Genomic DNA, 21,586 nt, shown 5'->3' with positions numbered 1-21,586 from the left:
CCGCTCCGCATCTGTGATGTAATGGGAGATGTTTTTTTAGGCAAATTACATGGAATTGAGGCTCTATGGTTCTCGGTTTGCTCAACATGCCGTGTTCCCTGGATATGCTGTACCCACAGCTGCGATTAGCACTGATTGGGCTCTTCATACGTTTGAAAAGGGAGGTTTTGACCCGCTTTCATTCTTAAATCACAACATGGGACTCGGGTTAGTCTGATAAAACATAAACAGTATTTGGCTCTATGCACAGCAGCCATACTGGAAATAAATTGGGCCTCTTCCTTACTTCCTTCATGCACAGGTCTTACCCAATGATACTAATGAAGGCTCTGTTCCATTCTGGTCAAACAGAGTCAGGGTGCTGATATTGTGCATGTTGGCTCACTGGAAACACTCCGCTACACCATGGGTCTCAAATTGGTGTCCAGGGACCCTCATGGTTCCTTGAGGGGGTTCCAAATGGCCCCTTAAAGACGGGGTGCCGTGATTTTCAGTGATCCCCGCCCCCCCCCCCAAAACATAATCATCAGGTATTATGGTTATACTAGGAGGAAGATTTTTTTCAAAAAAGTATACAGAAAGTGTTAAAATTATGTTTTTATGTGGACACGCCTCCAGTTCATTAAGTATACCTGGTTCTCACCTTAGCACCTCCTCCACCACCTTAGCACCACCCACCTGTCCTAGTCCCTCCTCCTCCTCATGCCCACACCTGTTGTGTTATGATAATGAGGGGGAGGGTATAATTTTACTGTGTCATTAAAGTGCTGTTTTTCTATTGGCACGTTTGACCCTCAAGGTTTCAGCCTCCAGGAAGATACTCAAAATAGTCAGAGAAGACATAAAACACCATAAAAACACCACCAGGGGGCTTAATGAAGTTCTATCAACCTCATAGACACATGAAAAACAGAAAAAGTGCAAAACCATGGCACCACCTCTTTAAGGGTGTGAACTCTGAGAGTGTACAAATGGAACCAAATGGACCCTTACCATTGTACACTCTCAGAGCAATGAGGGTCCTTGAAATAAATAAATATGAGAACCACTGTGCTAAACTAAATGGAACAGAGCCTTAATTAGAATTATTGGTAATACCTGTGAAGGAAGTACTGTAAGGACGAGGGCGAGGCCCAATTTATTTCCAATATGGCTGCTGTGCATAGAGCCTACTGCTTCAGTGGTGGAAAGTAGGCTAACAGTACATTTACTCAACTACACTTAACCACTTCAAACCCTTAGAATTGTGGAAAGTTGTGTGAATATATATTTTTTAAAGCAAACAACATTTTTATCTCAAATCTTCTGGGGATTCTACAAAATGTCTTCTAAATCCTAACAGTTTTTTGAAAATAAACGTATGTTGCTATAATATCAGTGGTTCTCAAAATGTATTTGACCGTGGACCCCCATCTCAAATTCTTTTTTTCAGGGACCCCCAGAAGTTGTAACCGAGTTAAAAATGTTCGCTTTAAAAAATATATAATATGTTCAAAGATTTGCACAAATGTTCACGATTTTTCAAAAATAGCAGATCTACGGCCCCCCCCCCACTTTTAGGATGAAGAAAAAATAAAAATAAAAAACCTCCGACATCTACACTTCATGGTTTTCGTGTCTCTCTGCGTCCTTGTCTATAAGTGTCCTTGCCCCTTAACGTTGCTTTATCCAGTGGTGGAAAGTAGTGGACTAAGTACATTTACTTAAGTTCTGTACTTAAGTAACATTTTCAGGTATTTGTTCTTTACTTGAGTATTTCCAATTTACAAATACTTTTACTTCTACTCCACTACATCTCAGATTCAAAAATGTTACTTTTACTCCACTACATTAATTTGAAAACTTTAGTTACTAGTTACTTTGTAGATTTTTATTATTATTACTAAACATACATTAACCACTTCAGCCACATAGATATTTCGGCAATTTGAAAATAGCCGATCTACAAGCTCACAATGCGTCGCGATGCGACGCATTGTGACCTTGTACATCGCTATTTTCAAAAGATTTTTTGACATTTGAAAACTTGAAATGGGATATTCTGCATAATGATTACTTTTACTTTTGGTACTTTAAGTACATTTTGATGCCAATACTTTTATACTTATACTCAAGTTAATTTTGAATTCCAGACTTTTACTTGTAACAGAGTATGTTTATATCGCAGTATTAATACTTTTACTTAAGTAAAACATTTCAGTAGTTTTTCCACCACTGGCTTTATCTAAAACTTGTACTTGTATCAAAGCTATATGGGTCATCCAGTTGTTATCAAACCCTTTCATGTCAAGGACCCTAAAATTGGGGGACCCCCCCATCTGAAAATATTTTCATTCCAAAGTGTTTTCATTCCAAAGTGTTTCCAATTTAGCAAAATGTTTTGAAAATAGCAGCTCTACAAGCTCACAAGCTTGTGAGCTTGTAGGTGGGCTATTTTCAAATAATCCGAGGTATATCATAGGTTTACAGTGTACAGTTTTGTATGCATGACCTATAGCCCCATTAGCAAGCACACCAAGAATTGGTATATTCTCGCTGATGATAATGTGGAAAAAAGCTTGTTTTGTAATCTGCCTCTTTTTTGTACATTCCACTGACCAAAATGCACTTACATTCTGTGGCAGAGATGAAGTCACTCAGTCCTATACAGTGGTGTAAAGTAACTAAGTACATGTATTGTATGTACTGTACTTATGTACAATTTTGAGGTACTTTTACTGTACTGGAGTATTTTTATAACTGTCTATACTTTTACTTCTACTCCACTACATCTCAGAGGCAAATATTGTACTTTTACTCGACTATAATTATTTGAAAACTTTATTTACTAGTTACTTTGCAGATATAAATTATTATACTATAAACATACATTACCCACTTTAGCCCTATTTTATACATAGGCTATTGAAAATAGCCGATCTACAAGCTCACAACACGTCGCATTGCGACGCGTTGTGAGGGGTTGTAGATATGCTATTTTCAAACATTTTAGTACTTACTACTTACTACTTACTTTTGGTACTTCAAGTACATTTTGTACTTTTGTGATTTTACTCGAGTCAATTTTGAATTCCGGACTTTCACTTGTAACAGAGTACTTCTAAATTGCAGTATTGATACTTGTACTTAAGTAAAACATTTGAGTATTTTTTCCACCACTGGTCATATGTATAGCCAAAGACACACCCATCTTGAAACTAAATCTTTACAATAGTGGTTCCCAAACAATGTATCGGGACCCATTTTTGGGTCACATACCCATTTGAATAAATATCAAATTTAAACAAATATATATATATGATTTGCAGACATTTAAAAATAATTTCAAAAGTTTTTTAGAATTTTTAGAATTTACGGAATATAAAAATAAACATATTTTAAAATAAAATCTAATAAAATAAGTCTATGAGGTCGGATTCTGCCAATGCTTTTCAATGGGAACGGAGCGGTATGTGGTGCCGTGTCATTGTTCCGACGGCGCATTATTTCGACGGCACGTTGGTCCGACTTGGACCACGCACGCGGAAGCCACTTAGTCGGAGTATTGGGATGTCAGACTTATGGGCAGTCCGTGGTTTGTTGCCATATGCGGATTCATAGATAGAATTAAACTTTGGTGTGACCGTGCCCTTAGAGAGTCATTAAAATCGTTTTTTTTTTTTTTTTAAATAATGACTGGGGTTAAATAGTGCTTCTTAGCCTAGCCAATTTCCTACATGTAACATTCAACTGGTCTGATTGATTTGTCTATCAGGTGAATGTTACATGAAAACAGAAAAAACACAATATCAGGGTGTGCTAAATGCTAAAAAATTATTGAAAAGTCCTACAATATAAAATAGTTTCAAAAGTAGTGACAAATAGCCAAGCTTGTATATTGGCTGTTTCCGGCAATTTTCTTAATGGGATTTGAAGTGATTATGGGTCCCGGTTTGGGGTTTGTGAAAATATTGGTCACCCTAAGCTGTCTGGGTTGAGATTGAGACACACAGTCAAATCAGTGAGTGATAATTCTACTCTGGAAGTCGGTCTCGGAAACATTGTATGTCCAAAACCGTTCCTTTTTTTATTATTATATATTTTTTAAATTCTAAAATAAAAATAAATGTTTTTATAATAGTGAAAATGTGCGACGCGTTGTAAAATTGTCTGCTATTTGCACTACTTTTGTGCGATGCTTGTATGATGAATTCAGGGCATTAATTTACAAAAATATATAAAAAAGTTGAAATACAGACATGACAACTGACCACTTCACCCCTCACAGGTGTGAAATTAGACAATTTCACACCTGGCACCATTTCACACCTGGCAAACACCCCCCCTTTCTCCCTGACAAGTGACTGACTTTGACACTAAAGTGCCAGGGCAGGCTCTTTGGAAACTTTGGAGAGTCACATCTTGTATGGAGATCCGAGGTTTCTTGCCCGAAGGCAAACCATTTGTAAAAAAAAAAGATTAGTTTTGTGTTTCTGTAAGTCAGCAGTGCAGGGATTTAACCCATTAAGACCGGGAACGCATCTGTGTGTCATTTTGAGATGTCTTTGGCAATTCAACAAATAGATCTACAAGCTCATAGCGCGGCACTCGGTGCCGCACTATGAGCTTGTATATCTGCTATTTTTGAATAGCCAAAGAAATAAAAAAATTACACTGATGCATCCCCAGGTCTTGAAGGGTTAACACCAGCAGCACTTGATAGGATGGTGTCCGCCACTTCACAAAACCTTTCCCGAGGTATTAGGAGACTAATGTATACGTCGCCCCGGTTTTAAAAAACTACTGTAAGGTGTGCTTAGGAATAACTTTCTTATTCATGTGCACAACTTTGTTTCCTCAAATAATGGAAATCGCAGCATTTTCCTTTGGACATCCATTCAATAATAAATAATTGATGCTTACACAGCATTCTGATGGTGTGCGTGCGTCTGTGCGTCTGTGCGTCTGTGCGTCTGTGCGTCTGGGTGCGTGCGTGCATGCGTGTGTGTGTGTGTGCGTGCGTGCTTGCGTGCGTGCGTGCGTGCGTGCGGGCGGATGCTGGTCCATTGATGGTATGAGACAGTGGTGGAAGAAGTACTCAGATATTTTACTTAAGTAAAAGTAGTGGTTAATGTATGTTTTATAATATAATCATCTATATCTGCAAATTAACTAGTAACTCAAGTTTTCTAATAATTGCACTGGAGTGAACTTATAATATTTGCCTCTGAGATGTAGTGGAGTAGGGGTAAAAGTACTGAAAACTGGAAATACTCCAGTAAATTAAAAATATCTCAAAATTGTACTTAAGTACAGTACTTCAGTACACGTACTTAGTTACTTTACACCACTGGTATGGGTTGATAGACAGGCCACTTCAGTGTCCACTTTTAAAAGTCTTTAAAAAACTCCTTATGATACAATGCCTTTTGACTAGATGCTAGAAGGAACGGACAGCTAGTTTTTGCTTTCACTCTTAATGTTAGTAATGTTTTGTATTGTTCCTTTGTTTTTCATTCTGTCATTGAATTGCCGTTATTATTTCATGCTTGTTTTTTATGTATGTGAAGCACTTGTACATGTATGTAAAGCAAAGTGCTATATAAATAACATGTATTATATTATCGATACACAACAGCAGTCCGGGGAATGTGGGGTAAGATAATCAAATAAGCGACTGTTCTGGAACCTGAGCACGTATATGTGTGTACGCATTCCCAGACAGCATAAACACTCTTCTTCTCAGTTTGAACGTGAATTGTCACGTCCGTTTATTTAAGATTCTGGAGTGTGAAACTGTAAATACAGAAAATGACCACGTCATATTTTAACTGACAAATATTACAATGAATTATGACATCAAATGCAACATACAATGAATCATCATGAAATGTCTCTTTTTTAGAAGAATAACTTTTAACAAACAAAAGAACTAACAATCTAAGGTTACTCACAAACAAAGCTTCCTTTAGGTCTGAATGCAGTTCTCAGTTTGCTAGGTCTAAGGGTGTGGCTAATGTGTGGCTAATCCCCCTTGATTACTACCACAAGGTGTAGCAGATGCACACTTGATTAGAAGACTACTGATCAAAGGACCTGAGGTCATGATGACCTCCAATAATCAGATAAGGTGATATTCCCTTGTCAGCCTGTAGAAGGTGCTAAAACAGGAAAATAAAAGCATGTAACATAACACTCCCTGCCTGGGATTGTATGCAATACCACTATTAAAGACAAAAAATCACATGCACAGTCCATGTAACCTTAAGGGGACATGAGCATCACTATCTCAGTGATGGGGCGGAACATGAGCAAGCTGTACTGCGAGACCTTTGACTGCTCACAGTGAGGTTCTCTTTCTCAGTGAGATGGTTTGTGCAGGGCGTGAAGCAAGAGTGGCGCCCGTTCTCAGGAATGTGAGTGCGGAACACACTCGCATCCTTGGGTTTGTGAGCTGCGCCTTGACAGGTTTCACCGACGATGACCCAGCCGAGATCCAAGCGCTGGGCATATGGCGCGTGATTAGGTCCGTTGCGTTGGTCTCTCACCTTGTGGACCTGTAGGACGTCACGCCCAAGCAGGAGTAGGATCTGAGCCTCTGGATCGAGTGGAGGAATGCGCTTCGCAATGGACTGGAGGTGAGTGTGATGCTTCGCTATTTTCGCAGTAGGAATCTCTGTCCTGTCTTCAGGGATGTAGTTGCACTCTATGAGAGTCGGGAGATTGACGCTGAGACTTCCATCTAAGGGTTGCGCGATGAAGCCCGTAGCTCTCCTTCCAGACATCTCAGTGATACCGGCACACGTCCGGAGCGTGTAGAGAGCATCGTTGCCCTTGAGGCCAAAGAGGTCAAAGAACTCCGATCTGGCGAGAGACCGGTTGCTCTGGTCGTCGAGAATAGCATAGAGTCTTACTGACCTTTCTGGTTGTCCATTGGGATGCACTGTAATGAGGCATATTTTAGAGCAGGAGCCTGGGCTGTTGTTCTCTCCACAGACTTCCGTACACTTGGAGTTAACAGTAGGAGATGGCTCACCCTTCTCCTCCCCGCCATCCTCTGACTCAGAGGTTTGGCTATACCATGGAGCTGGTCCAGGGTGGAGAGCTGTTACATGCTTGTCACTGCTGCACTCTTTACATTGAACAGCAATGTTACAATCTTTGGCGACATGCTTGCTTGTAGAGCAACATCTAAAGCATATGCCAGCTTCTTTGAGAAAGGCCTTGCGTTCTTCGATGGCCTTGGATCTGAACCCTCTACAATATTTAAGGGGGTGAGGCCTTTTATGGATCGGACATTGCTTATTGACATCCAATTTAGCCCTGGGAGTCTCTGTAGTGTCGGATTCAGACGAAGAAGAGACCTCTGTCTTGAGTGAGGTGACTACGTTTCTGGAGTTACTCATCTGCCTCACTGCATTGTCTGGCTTCACTGATGTAGCATCTGAAGAGAAGAGAGTGAAACTTGGGTCATTGCGGATGTAGGCCTCTCTAGAAACGAAGTCGGCAAAGTAGGTGAAAGGTGGAAACTGTGCATGGTAGCGTAGCTTGTAATCACTCCCTTTCGAGATCCATTTTTCCTGGAGGTTGAATGGCAACTTCCCCACAATGGGATTCAAGCCTTTAGCGGTGTCCAGGTAAGTCAGCCCTGGTAGATTGCCCTCATGCCCCGCTGATGCGATCTCCTGTAACAGATCACCAAGCTCTCGAAGCTTCTTGGGATCCTTATTAGTGATCTTTGGAAAACTTTCCACTCTGTCTAAGAAAGCCTTCTCGACCATCTCTGGTGACCCGTAACACTCCTGAAGACGAGACCAAGCCTTTCTCAGGCCTAGAGCCGGGTCGTTGACGTGGACAGCTCGAATCCTCTTGACGTGTGCTGATGACTGTGGGCCTAACCACTTAGTTAGCAGATCGAGCTCTTCGCTGCAGGTAAGTCCTGCTCCTTGAATGGAGTTCAGGAAGCTTGACTTCCATAACCCGAAGCCTTCAGGACGGTCGTCAAACTTGGTAAGACTGGAGCTCAGTAATTCTCGTCGAGCGAGGAATTTAGCGATATCACCAAACCCTGTAAGGTCGCCAGAGTGAGTATGAGTAGTTTGTTGGTTGTGAGCGGAGTAGAGTGGTTTCGCTTGCTGGCTGGGTGAGATTTGTGGTTGAGTGCTGTTGAAGCGACTATTGGCAAAGTCTGCAGTGACACTGTGCAACACAGGATCGCCTTGCTGAGGAGCACTGTTAAACACAACAGGATTGTGCTGCTGAGGGGCACCGTTGAATACAGCAGAGCTGTGTTGCTGCGGGACGTTGTTGAATAGAGCAGAGCTGTGTTGCTGCGGGATGTTGTTGAATAGAGCAGAGCTGTGTTGCTGCGGGACACTGTTGAATAGAGCAGAGCCGTGTTGCTGAGGGGCAGTAGAACTGTGTTGCTGAGGCTGAAGACGCACCTCTGAGAATACTTTATGTTCAGTGAGTTCGTTATGCGCACTGGATGCTTTAGAATGACATTCAACGTACTCACTGGTTCTTTCTTGTGCAGATTGGGATGGAAGCGCAGCGATGTATGGTGCTCTGGAGCCCCTGGAGCCCCTGGAGCATCTCTCCAATTCCTCAAGAGCTTCAGCCTCTGCCTCTGCTGCTGCAATGTCTTCGTTTAGGTTCAGCGTAGCAAGATCAGCATCTATCCGAGCTTTTTCTAATAACAGTTTGTTTGCTTGCTCAGCAAGATCAGCATCTATCCGAGCTTTTTCTAATAACAGTTTGCTTGCTTGCTCAGCAAGATCAGCATCTATCCGAGCTTTTTCTAATAACAGTTTGTTTGCTTGCTCAACATAAACTGTGCGGGCACGTGCGGCCAACACTTTAGCCCGTGCTTTAACTGCTGCCACGGTGGCAGAAGATATTTTGCTCGAGCCTGAGCTTGAGATGCTGGCTGCTGACCTTTTAACAAGAGTCTCGTTTGCTCCAGGAGATGTCTGCTGTTCCTCTGTGTGTGGAGTAGCGTCCATCTTGTAGCTTGGGTTGAGCTGGAAAGTTTATGAAGAGTACTTCTTTTGATCACGAGGATGACTGTTGTGGAGACCTCGCTGAGATGCTGTTTTTTCACTGTTCTGGAACCTGAGCACGTATATGTGTGTACGCATTCCCAGACAGCATAAACACTCCTCTTCTCAGTTTGAACGTGAATTGTCACGTCCGTTTATTTAAGATTCTGGAGTGTGAAACTGTAAATACAGAAAATGACCACGTCATATTTTAACTGACAAATATTACAATGAATTATGACATCAAATGCAACATACAATGAATCATCATGAAATGTCTCTTTTTTAGAAGAATAACTTTTAACAAACAAAAGAACTAACAATCTAAGGTTACTCACAAACAAAGCTTCCTTGAGGTCTGAATGCAGTTCTCAGTTTGCTAGGTCTAAGGGTGTGGCTAATGTGTGGCTAATCCCACTTGATTACTACCACAAGGTGTAGCAGATGCACACTTGATTAGAAGACTACTGATCAAAGGACCTGAGGTCATGATGACCTCCAATAATCAGATAAGGTGATATTCCCTTGTCAGCCTGTAGAAGGTGCTAAAACAGGAAAATAAAAGCATGTAACATAACAGCGACCCTGACACATAGATGGGTTTCCTGTTTGTAAACATGAGAGGATGATGCGCGCGCAGTGGCGGGATGAGCCTGTAGAGGGCGCTATTACCCGCAGCAGCTCTGGCCATTGTACATTCATACAATAAATGGTCTTCACCAGGTTTAATAAAGTAGATTAATTGATGCAGTTTGTAATATCTTCTTTACTCAATAAAAATGATTTGTCGGAAGTTGGATCTGTTTGTATATAATAGCAGCATTATGCCTATTATGCCTATAATAGCAGCATTATGCCTATCTAAATCCCGAAAATAACAAGAGAGTGAATGGCGCTTCCGGTTCGTTCTCCCCCGTGCATGCGCAGATTGCGCACTCTGCTCTGTGATGACGTCGCGCGGAAACCCATCTATACGCTGATACCTGCCAGAGACCTGTCTGTCACAATGCTCTATGGAGGTGGTCCTCAAACCCCCCAAAAATAACCATATTTGAACTGGGGACCCTCCACCCTGAGTCTGACAAGCACTTGGCAAACAACTTTGGCATTCGGGCGAGCGAGGGAGGGGCAAGCGCACGTTTTGTTTCACTCTACAGCTGAACAAAGAATGCCTTGACACGCATGAGGTTTCTCTACATCATTGGACAACACGGCAGGCGAGGCCTCGAGGCATGTGATGCTCGCCTGAGCGAGCCGCCAGGTGAGCGAGAGAGAGAAAGAGCCTGTGGTGGTGAGCGGTCTCGTCAGCAGGAGTCCATATGTGCGGTTGAAACCGCACATATGGACAGCTTTGAGTGAAACAAAACAAGCACTCAGTGGTGTAAAGTAACTAAGTACATGTACTCAAGTACTGTACTTGAATACACTTTTGAGGAAGTTTTACTTTACTGGAGTATTTCCCATTTTCAATACTTTTACTTCTACTCCACTAGAGGCAAATATTGTACTTTTACTCCACTACAATTATTTGACAGCTTAAGTTACTAGTTACTTTGCAGATTTAAATTATTATTGCAAAACATACATTAACCACTTCAGCCCTATGCATACTTAGGCTATTAGTGAGCTTGTAGATCAAAATATTCAAACTGAATTGTTTAACTACTTTGATCTGTAGCTCATCCCATCTCCATTACTGCACTGCAGTTTAACCATCTTAACCCTACAGTACATAGGCTACTTGAAAATAGACGATCTACAAGCTCACAACGTGTGACATTGCGACGCGTTGTGAGCCATTTCCCCCAAATCTTCTGAAAAATATGTAATCTTTTTTTAATATATTTTAACCCCAGTGTTGATTTCATTGACTAAAACTATGACGAAAAATGTTTGTCGACTACCTTTTTTCACTGACTAAATAAATAAAAACTAAGCTATGATGACTAAAACTAAGACATATTTTGACAATTCCGTCAACAAATAAAAACTAGACTAAAATGTTAGTGAGGGACGAGTGGAGAAGAGATCCAGTAGAACTAAAAGACAAGAGATTTTATGGTTATGGTTGCGCTCGGGTGTTGCGCTCTGAAATTAGCCGATCTACAAGCACTCAACGCGTCGCAGTCAGATGACTAAAATAGACTCAAACTAAATGGAATTTTATTCAAAAGACTAGGACTAAAACTAAATCAAAATGTGCTGTCAAAATCAACACTGAACCACACAAATCTTGTATCGGGCTCTGACACAAAATATTTTCAGATAGGGGTCTGTGGGCAAATACAATACAATTTGGGGGTCTTGACATTGCTTGTGCTTCCTTATTCGAGGCTAATACAACCACCTCGAACCACTGCACGAGTGCAATGAGTTCATATTCCTCCATACAGATTGCTTGAAAATAAAGTTTTACTCATTAAAATACGTTCCGGATTGCAGTTGTATCAGATCGCGGTGGCTTTGGCTTTTGGCTAGGTGGGATTAAAAAGCATCTATATCACACTAATTAACGCTAATTAACAAACGGGGCTAATTCGGGAGCGGCGTTCGGAATTGAGGGCAAAACGTACGTATTTGTTCGACATCCCCTGTTGCCAAAACGACTGGCGTTTCTAAAAGGAGAGCGCTGCATGTTTCATGTGGATGTACAGTATGCAGCCGAGGAAGAAGTAGGCTGCACAGATTCTTTTTTTTTTAATTTTGACTTAACTAGAAGTAGCAATAACCAGTGTTCTAAAGTAACTGAGTACATTTACTCAAGTACTGTACTTAAGCACAATTTCGAGGTAATTTTACTTTACTGGAATATTTCCAATTGTCTATGCTTTTACTTCTACTCCACTAAATCTCAGAGGCAAATATTGTACTTTTACTCCACTACAATTATTGTAAAACTTTAGTCACTAGTTACTTTGCAGATATGAATGATCATTTTATAAAACGTACATTAATCACTTTAGCCCTATTATATACATAGGCTAGGGCCCCTGGGAGCTACATGTGGCCCCTGGTGTGGCTATTCTTATGGTTGCAAGTCTGCAGTGTTACGTTTGTAACGTCCACCATCAGTACATTCACCCACCCTCTATGCAATTTTAATATAGGACTGAACAATGGACTCAAGAAAAGTAAAAGTACCTCAATGAATATAGTACTCAAGTACATTGCTCTGGGGGCGTGTTCTCTCCTCCTCCTATCAGTTATCAGTGCCCATACCCTAGGTGGGGTTGGCGAAAGGGCCTCTCTGTGTGGAGTTTGCATGTTCTCCCCGTGTTCCCTAGGGTAGGTACCCTCACAAAAACATGCAGTAATCCTGGTCACTATACTGCCTCCCCCTGGCCAGCCGGGGTGCCTGATGCAGGGGAAGGGAACTGGTTGGAATAACGTGTTCCTTCCACACGCTACGTCCAACCAAGGAAACTCTCCCCTGTCAGGTGACAAGAAGGTCAGTTGGCTCTCATGCATTGAAGGAGGCATGAGCTAGGCCCTGGCCTCCCTAGGTTGGCAGAGGGAAGGTAGTGCCCACTGCCCAGGATTACATAGACAATTGGCACTGGGTGTAAAAAATGGGGTTACAAAATCGTGGGATAAAAATTTAGAGAAAAAAAAAAGTACTGTACTTAAGTACAATTTTGAGGTGTTTATACTTTACTGGAGTACTTCCACAAAAAAATATGCAACACATTGTTAGCTTGTAGATCTGCTATTTTCAAATGGCCGGTAGATTAAGTCTACCTTTTATACATTTGAAAACTTGTGAAATGGGACATTCTGCATAATTTACTTTCCAGTTTTGGTACTTTAAGTTCATCCAACATTCAGCACAGCTTATAACCTTGCCCAGTTTATCCTGTTCTGTGTGTGTGTGTGTGTGTGTGTGTGTGTGTGTGTGTGTGTGTGTGTGTGTGTGTGTGTGTGTGTGTGTGTGTGTGTGTGTGTGTGTGTGTGTGTGTGTGTGTGTGTACCAATGTGTGTGTACCAATACTTTTGCCCATACCAAAAGTATTGTGTGTGTACCAATACCTTTGTACTTTTACATTTTTAATTCCGGACTTTTACTTGTAATAGAGTATTGATACTTTTACTTAAGTAACACATGCGAGTACTTGTTCCACCACTCCAATTTTAATATAGGACTGAAAGAAAAGTTAAAGTACCTCAATCAATATGGTACTCAAGTACACTACCTGAGTAAATGTGCTTAGCCATTTTCCACCACTAACAAAGGAGAGTATTACATAATATCGCATGTGAATGTACTGTGCAGTGTGAGAGAGAAAATTGGCCTTGAAACATTTCCATAAAGTATGCAGAGGTTGTAATATCTATGTATGTTTAATCAGCAAAATTATTCATACAGTATGTACAGTGTCTGCACTGCAGGTGCTGCTATGTGGGTCATGGTCCTCACGCAATCAGTGCAACTTTCATGCTATCTGAGCAACTACAGTAGGCTACATGCTAATGTCTGATCAATGTACGCCAATGGTTACCATTGGTGAAAAGTAAGTCTATTTATTCAAGTACTGTAAAATGTACTCAACGTTGAGTATTTCCAATTTCCAATACTTTTACTTCTACTCTACATCTCAGAGGCAAATATTGTACTTTTACTCCACTACAATTATTTGAAAACTTTAGTTACTAGTTACTTTGTAGGTTTTGATTATTATTACGAAACATACATTAACCACTTCAGCCATTACATTTCGGCCTTTTGAAAATAGCCGATCTTCAAGTTCACAATGCATCGCGATGCGACGCATTGTGAGCTTGTAGATCTGCTATTTTCAAAATATATATTTTTTGAAAACTTGAAATGGGACATTCTGCCAAATGAGTACTTTTACTTTTGGTACATTTGGTACTTTAAGTACATTTTTATGCCAATACTTTTGTACGTTTACTTAAGTACATTTTGAATTCCGGGCTTTTAGCCTCCTTTTAATGGAGTATTTCTTCATTGTAGTATTGATACTTTTACTTAAGTAAAAAATGGTTGTAGCAACTCATAATGTAATAACGGCTCATAATGTAATAATTTAAATGTAATAAAAACTCATAATGTAATAATCAGCTCATAATGTAATAAAAAAATTAGCGCATAACGTAATAACAGATTTTTCTATAATGTAATAATGTGTTACATTATAAATCTCACGTAGCCGCTTATAATGTTATAAAAGTTCATAATGTAATAATGTCTATTATTGTTGAGAAAAGTAAAGTGTTACATCATAATAATCATTATCAGTATCATGGTCAGTATCAGTATCATGGTCAGTACCATGGTCAGTACCATGGTCAGTATCATGGTCAGTACCATGGTCAGTATCAGTATCATGGTCAGTATCATGGTCAGTACCATGGTCAGTAGCAGTATCATGGTCAGTATCATGGTCAGTACCATGGTCAGTATCATGGTCAGTATCATGGTCAGTATCAGTATCATGGTCAGTATCATGGTCAGTATCATGGTCAGTATCAGTATCATGGTCTGTATCATGGTCAGTACCATGGTCAGTAGCATGGTCAGTACCATGGTCAGTACCATGGTCAGTATCATGGTCAGTATCGGTATCATGGTCAGTACCATGGTCAGTATCATGGTCAGTATCATGGTCAGTACCATGGTCAGTATCAGTATCATGGTCTGTATCATGGTCAGTACCATGGTCAGTATCATGGTCAGTATCATGGTCAGTATCAGTATCATGGTCTGTATCATGGTCAGTATCAAGGTCAGTACCATGGTCAGTACCATGGTCAGTATCATGGTCAGTATCGGTATCATGGTCAGTATCATGGTCAGTATCATGGTCAGTACCATGGTCAGTACCATGGTCAGTATCATGGTCAGTATTGGTATCATGGTCAGTATCATGGTCAGTATCATGGTCAGTATCATGGTCAGTACCATGGTCAGTATCATGTCAGTATCATGGTCAGTATCATGGTCAGTATCAGTACCATGGTCAGTATCAGTATCATGTCAGTATCATGGTCAGTATCGGTATCGGTATCATGGTCGGTATCATGGTCAGTATCATGGTCAATATCAGTACCATGGCCAGTACCCTGGTCAGTATCAGTATCATGGTCAGTATCATGTCAGTATCATGGTCAGTATCATGGTCAGTACCATGGTCAGTATCATGGTCAGTATCAGTATCATGGTCTGTATCATGGTCAGTACCATGGTCAGTATCATGGTCAGTTTCATGGTCACCATGATACTGACCATGATTTTGATATGATACTGACCATAATTAACCATGATACTGGCCATGATACTGGCCATGATACTGACCATGATACTGACATTAAACTGACCATGATACTGACCATGATACTGACCATGATACTGACCATGATACTGACATGATACTAACCATGATACTGACATTATATTGACATGATATTGACATGATACTGACCATGATACTGACCATGATACTGACATTAAACTGACCATGATACTGACATTAAACTGACCATAATACTGTCATGATATCGACATGATACTGACCATGATACTGACCATGATACTGACATGATACTGACATGATACTGACCATGATACTGACATTCTACAGACCATGATACTGACCATGATACGTACATGATACTGACATTATACCGACCATGATACTGACCATCATACTTGCCAGGAAACAACAATTTGAGCCGTTATTGTCTCCGCCAGGCCGAAAGGCATGGCGAGAGAGTATGTTTTACCCCTGTCCGTCCGTGTGTCCGTGTGTCCGTCCGTCCGTCCGTGTGTCTGTCTGTGAACAGCTAATCTCCGGCACCGTTAGCCCGGCCGCTGCAAAACTGTGCACACACACTTCCTGGATGCCAAAGCCGAACCTCTGCCCCAAAATTTTCAGATTGTCCTGTTATAGCGCCACCAGGAGGCCGATTTGTGCAAAACAGTTTTTTGGATATCACTCCTACAGATTTTGTCCAAACCTCACGCAAATCGGTACACAGTATCTATATAGTCATGTGATCAACACGGATCTCTCCGATTTTTTATATTCTATCCTGATTGGCTAAGATTGGCTTCCAAAGTTTGCAGGATTGGTTTGTTTTGAACAAAATGCCTCAAATCATCAACGGAGCGTGCGATTGCCGTGAAATTTTGCGCACACCTTCCCACTAGGCCAAGGAAGAAATGCCACCCTTTTCACATTGGCCTGTTATAGCGCAACATTTTTTTTTGGGAACAAAATGCCTCAAATCATGAATGCAGTGTCCGATTGAAAGGCCTAAGAAGAAATGGCACCCTTTTCACATTATTATAGCGCCACCAGGAGGCCACAATAACCTACCTGACCTGGCGGAGACCTGTGCTCCGAGGAGCACTTTTTCTAGTTACATTATGTAGTGTTATTACATTATGAGTGGCTACGCAAGGTTCTTAATGTAACACATTATTACATTATGGGCTCATGATTTTATTACATTATGAGCTGATTATTACATTATGAGCTTTTATTACATTTAGTTTATTACATTATGAGCTTTAATTACATTTAGTTTATTACATTATGAGCCGTTATTACATTATGAGTTGCTGTAGCAACTCATAATGTAATAACGGCTCAACTCATAATGTAACTAGAAAAAGTGCTCCTCGGAGCACAGGTCTCCGCCAGGTTAGGTAGGTTATTGTGGCCTCCTGGTGGCGCTATAATAGGCCAATGTGAAAAGGGTGCCATTTATTCTTAGGCCTTTCACGGCAATCGGACCTTGCATTCATGATTTGAGGCATTTTGTTCCAAAAATGTGTTTTGCTAAATTAGACCTGCTGGTGGCGCTATAACAGGCCAATGTGAAAAGGCTGGCATTTCTTCCTCGGCCTAATGGGAATTTGCGTGTGAAATTGCACGGAAAGCGCAAGCTGCGTTCATGATTTGAGGCATTTTGTTCAAAACGGACCAATCCTGCAAATGTTGGAAGGCAACCTTAGCCAATGAGGATGGAATATGGACAATCGGACAGATCCGTGTTGATCACATGACTATAGAGATACTGTGTACCGATTTGCATGACGTTTGGATAAAATCTGTAGGAGTAAAAGGGTTTTGCACAAATTGGCCTCCTGGTGGCGCTATAACAGGCCCATGTGAAAAATTTGGGGCAGAGGTTCTGAATTGGCATCCAGGGAGTGTGCGTGCACAGTTTCACAGCGACCGGGCCAACGGTGCCTGAGATTAGCTGTTCACAGACAGATGGACGGACGGACACACTAACGGACACACAAACGGACGGACAGGGGGTAAAACATACTCTCTCGCCATGCCTTTCGGCCTGGCGGAGACAATAACGGCTCATAATGTAATAAATTTACAGTAATAAAAGCTCATAATGTAATAATTAGCTCATAATGTAATAGAAACAACAATTTTAGCCGTTATTACATTATGCACTGTTATAACATAATGAGGGGCTACGCAAGGTTCTTAATGTATCACATTATTACATTATGGGCTCATGATTTTATTACATTATGAGCTGATTATTACATTATGAGCTTTTATTACATTTAGTTTATTACATTATGAGCTTTTATTACTGTAAATGTATTACATTATGAGCAGTTATTACATTATGAATTGCTACAGCAACTCATAATGTAATAACGGCTCATAATGTAATAAACTAAATGTTCCATGATACTGATACTGACCATGTAGTCTGGTTCACTATGTAATTTTGTTGGATTTTTTTGAAGATTTGCAAAACTATACATTTTTGGAAAGGTTATTGTCTAAGGAATCAGAAAATCATTGCCATTTGCCCAGATGTGTATACGGCGGCCATATTGGCAATTACAAAATGGCCACCCTAAAATGTACGTTTTTTAATATCTCGGCCTCTAAATAAGCTGGAACATTGATTTTAACTGCTAAACCTACATTTTCAGGGTCAAGGAATCCAATGGTGCAAGTTATTATTTCATTTTTTTTTATCATCCCATTGACATAATCCACCATATGGGTAAAAATTTTTACAGATACTAACTGTTCTTTTTATTTATTTTAACTGTGAACTTTGGATGTTTGTGTAACCATATTAAACATCATGACATGTGTAATCATAGACAGTCTCTATGCATCATCATAATCATCATCATCATCATCATCACTTTCGTGCATCACAGCTTGGGAATCGTCATCGTTCTGGCACTGGCTGCTGCACTGACACATTTCAGTACAGGCTAAGTCCTTAGCTTTGCAGGAACATCTGCCAGAAGAACAGTCAGATTTACACTTGCATTGAACCATCTCAAGGATGGCCTTTGGAGCTGGGAGGACCTCTGTGGTCGTTGGTTTCAGCATGCCATCCAAGTGTTTGAAGTACCCATTTTGCAGGGGATCCAGCTGTGGATCCTGCAGAGCAATGGCTGCTTGTGCCCATGCCCTTGTTTGGACATGGACTCTCAAGATGTGCTGCTTCAGAGCTCCAGGTGTTGGAGGGAGCTTGTCACTTTCTGCCCTGTGTTTGCAGAACAGATGTTGACAGCTCCAGTGTTGACAGCATTCCTTCTGTCACTTCTGCTTCATCCAAAAGCACTCCAGACCCAACTTTTCCCAGCCCGGATATATGGAACAGGCGTGCGGACGCCGAGGACGGGCCGACGGCAGGCGAGAGAGAGGCCTCCGGTCGGACACGGCCGGGCGGCCTGGCACCCTGGAGGTCCTCGGCGAGCCCAGGACGATCTGGGCTCGGCAGTGGCCCCCTCCTTTGAAATTCTCTCCCGGGACTATCGGCAACCTTTCCCAGCCCGGATATATGGACCAGCATGCGGACGCTGGGGACGAAACGCAGGCAGGCCGCCCCAGATTGCGGGCCTGCCGGCGGCCGCTAGTCGCTGCACTGTGACCCGGGAACCAGGCCGCCCCGAAGGCCGTGGAACCCACTACGTTCTGACCGATTGGCACTCGTAGCCCGCCTCTTGCAAGGGCCCCGCCGGCACCTTGTGTGCTTCGGCGGACGCTGCTTGCAGCCTGCGGGCCCAACCAGGCACGGAGGGACCACGTGCGGAGAGGCCCCGGCCTGTCCTCCGCACTCCTCCGCGGCCGACACCGGCCTAACGAGACCGAGACGCCCCGTCTGCCCTAGTTGCCCTGCCATGGACCGTCCTAGGGCCCCCGCGGTCGGCCTCGCCTCGAGCCCCATCACGGGGCTCGGCAAGGAGATCCGTTTGCCACAGGGGCGCGCTCCGGAGACTCGTTTCTCAAACCCTGCGTGTGTCGCGTACTCCGGCGACCGACCAAACAGCTGCGAAACGGGCCATGGGCGCCGATCCCCCGTAACATCCTGTCGACCTGGGTAGAGGGCAAAGGAGGATGTGGCGACCGTCGCAGTGCGCGCCACCGGGAGCTCCCGCCGCCCCTCTGACGGGGGGCCTTGGCGGTCTCCGCGGACCGGCAACCCCACGGTGCGCGCCTCACCTGGGCGCGCTCTCCGCGGCGGAACAGGAGGCCTACCTGGTTGATCCTGCCAGTAGCATATGCTTGTCTCAAAGATTAAGCCATGCATGTCTAAGTACAAACGGCTTGTACAGTGAAACTGCGAAAGGCTCATTAAATCAGTTATGGTTCCTTTGATCGCTCCTCAGTTACTTGGATAACTGTGGTAATTCTAGACCTAATACATGCAAACGGGCGCTGACCTTTGGGGATGCGTGCATTAATCAAATCCTAAACCCTCGTCGTCCGCTTTGGTGACTCTGGATAAACTCGGGCAGATCGCCCGCCCTCCGTGGCGGCGATGTGTCATTCGAGTGTCTGCCCTATCAACTTTCGATGGTACGCTACGTGCTTACCATGGTGACCACGGATAACGGGGAATCAGGGTTCGATTCCGGAGAGGGAGCCTGAGAAACGGCTACCACATCCAAGGAAGGCAGCAGGCGCGCAAATTACCCACTCCCGGCACGGTGAGGTAGTGACGAAAAATAGCAATCCAGGACTCTTTGGAGGCCCTGTAATTGGAACGAGTGGACTTTAAATCCTTTGACGAGGAGCCATTGGAGGGCAAGTCTGGTGCCAGCAGCCGCGATAATTCCAGCTCCAATAGCTTTAATATCTTAAAGTTGCTGCAGTTAAAAAGCTCCTAGTTGGATCTCGGGATCGAGCTGACGGTCCGACGCCAGTCGAGTCACCGTCCGTCCCTGTCCCTGCCTTCCGGCGCCCCCCCCGATGCTCTGAGTGTCCTGCTTGGGGTCCGGAGCGTTTACTTTGAAAAAAATAGTGTTCTAAGCAGGCCCGAGTCGCCTGAATACCGCAGCTAGGAATAATGGAATAGGACCCTGGTTAATTTTTTTACTTCCTTGTTAACTTAAAACTTAAAAATTCTGTATCTAGGCTCCTGAGTACTTTTTTTTTCTCAATGAAACATCTGAAATAACTCTGGCATTCAATGTGTGCCCTGTGTGGTTGGCGACTAACTTCTTAGAGGGACAAGTGGCGTTCAGCCACACGAGAAGGAGCAATAACTGGTCTGTGATGGCCTTAGATGTCCGGGGCCGAAATTATTCCCCATGAACGAGGAATTCCCAGTAAGCGCAAGTCACCAGCTCGCGTTGATTAAGTCCCTGCCCTTTGTACACACCGCCCGTCGCTACTACCGATCGGATGGCTTAGTGAGGTCCTCGGACGGGCCCCGCCGGAGTCGGTCACGGCCCCGGCGGAGCACTCGGAAGACGCCCGAACATGACTATCTAGAGGAAGTAAAAGTCGTAACAAGGTTTCCGTAGGTGAACCTGCGGAAGGATCATTACCGTTCTGTCCGGCACCCTCGCGCGGGGGTCTGGAATGCCTGAACATGCCACAACATAAAATAATTAACAAATACAGTCTGAGGGCAATGATTACTGGCCTTTTGTACAGTCACTGCAAATAAAATGCTTGCAACGGAAACTACTTGGTGTGTGGATCTACTCTCAAATATAGTGTAAGCTACACTTTTTGATTCAGCACCCATCCTAGTAGTATTGGGATGTGCATGTCTTTGTAATAATTTCCGCAATTAATATCAGCCACAGTTTGATCATTTTGGACACACTTATGGAAGCTTAGAGTAGCAATAATACAAAAACAAAAATGTCTTTAAAAGTATCAGTGGTAAGTTAACATTTTATTTAATTTGAATGAGCAAATGAAACATGTTTTTAGGAACAGCTGGAATATGAATTGATAAATGATTTTCTTATTTCAAAGATATTGCAAGAAAACAACCATATCTGGTCATTTTGGACTCAGTCATGCATCTAAGGGTTAATGTTGTAAAGTTTTGTAGCTTTATAATTACCACCATTGGATTCCTCGACACTGAAAATGTAGGTTTAGGAGTTAAAATCAATGTTCCAGCTTATTTAGAGGCCGAGATATTAAAAAACATACATTTTATGGTGGCCATTTTGTAATTGCCAATATGGCCGCCATATACACATCTGGGCAAATGGCAACATTGATTTTCTGATTCCTTAGACAATAACCTTTCCAAAAATGTATAGTTTTGCAAATCTTCAAAAAAATCCAACAACATTT

The sequence above is a fragment of the Gymnoscopelus braueri genome (assembly GCF_963280865.1).
Source record: "Gymnoscopelus braueri genome assembly, chromosome: 17".
NCBI lineage: Eukaryota > Metazoa > Chordata > Actinopteri > Myctophiformes > Myctophidae > Gymnoscopelus > Gymnoscopelus braueri.
This window is presented reverse-complemented; position numbering follows the sequence as displayed.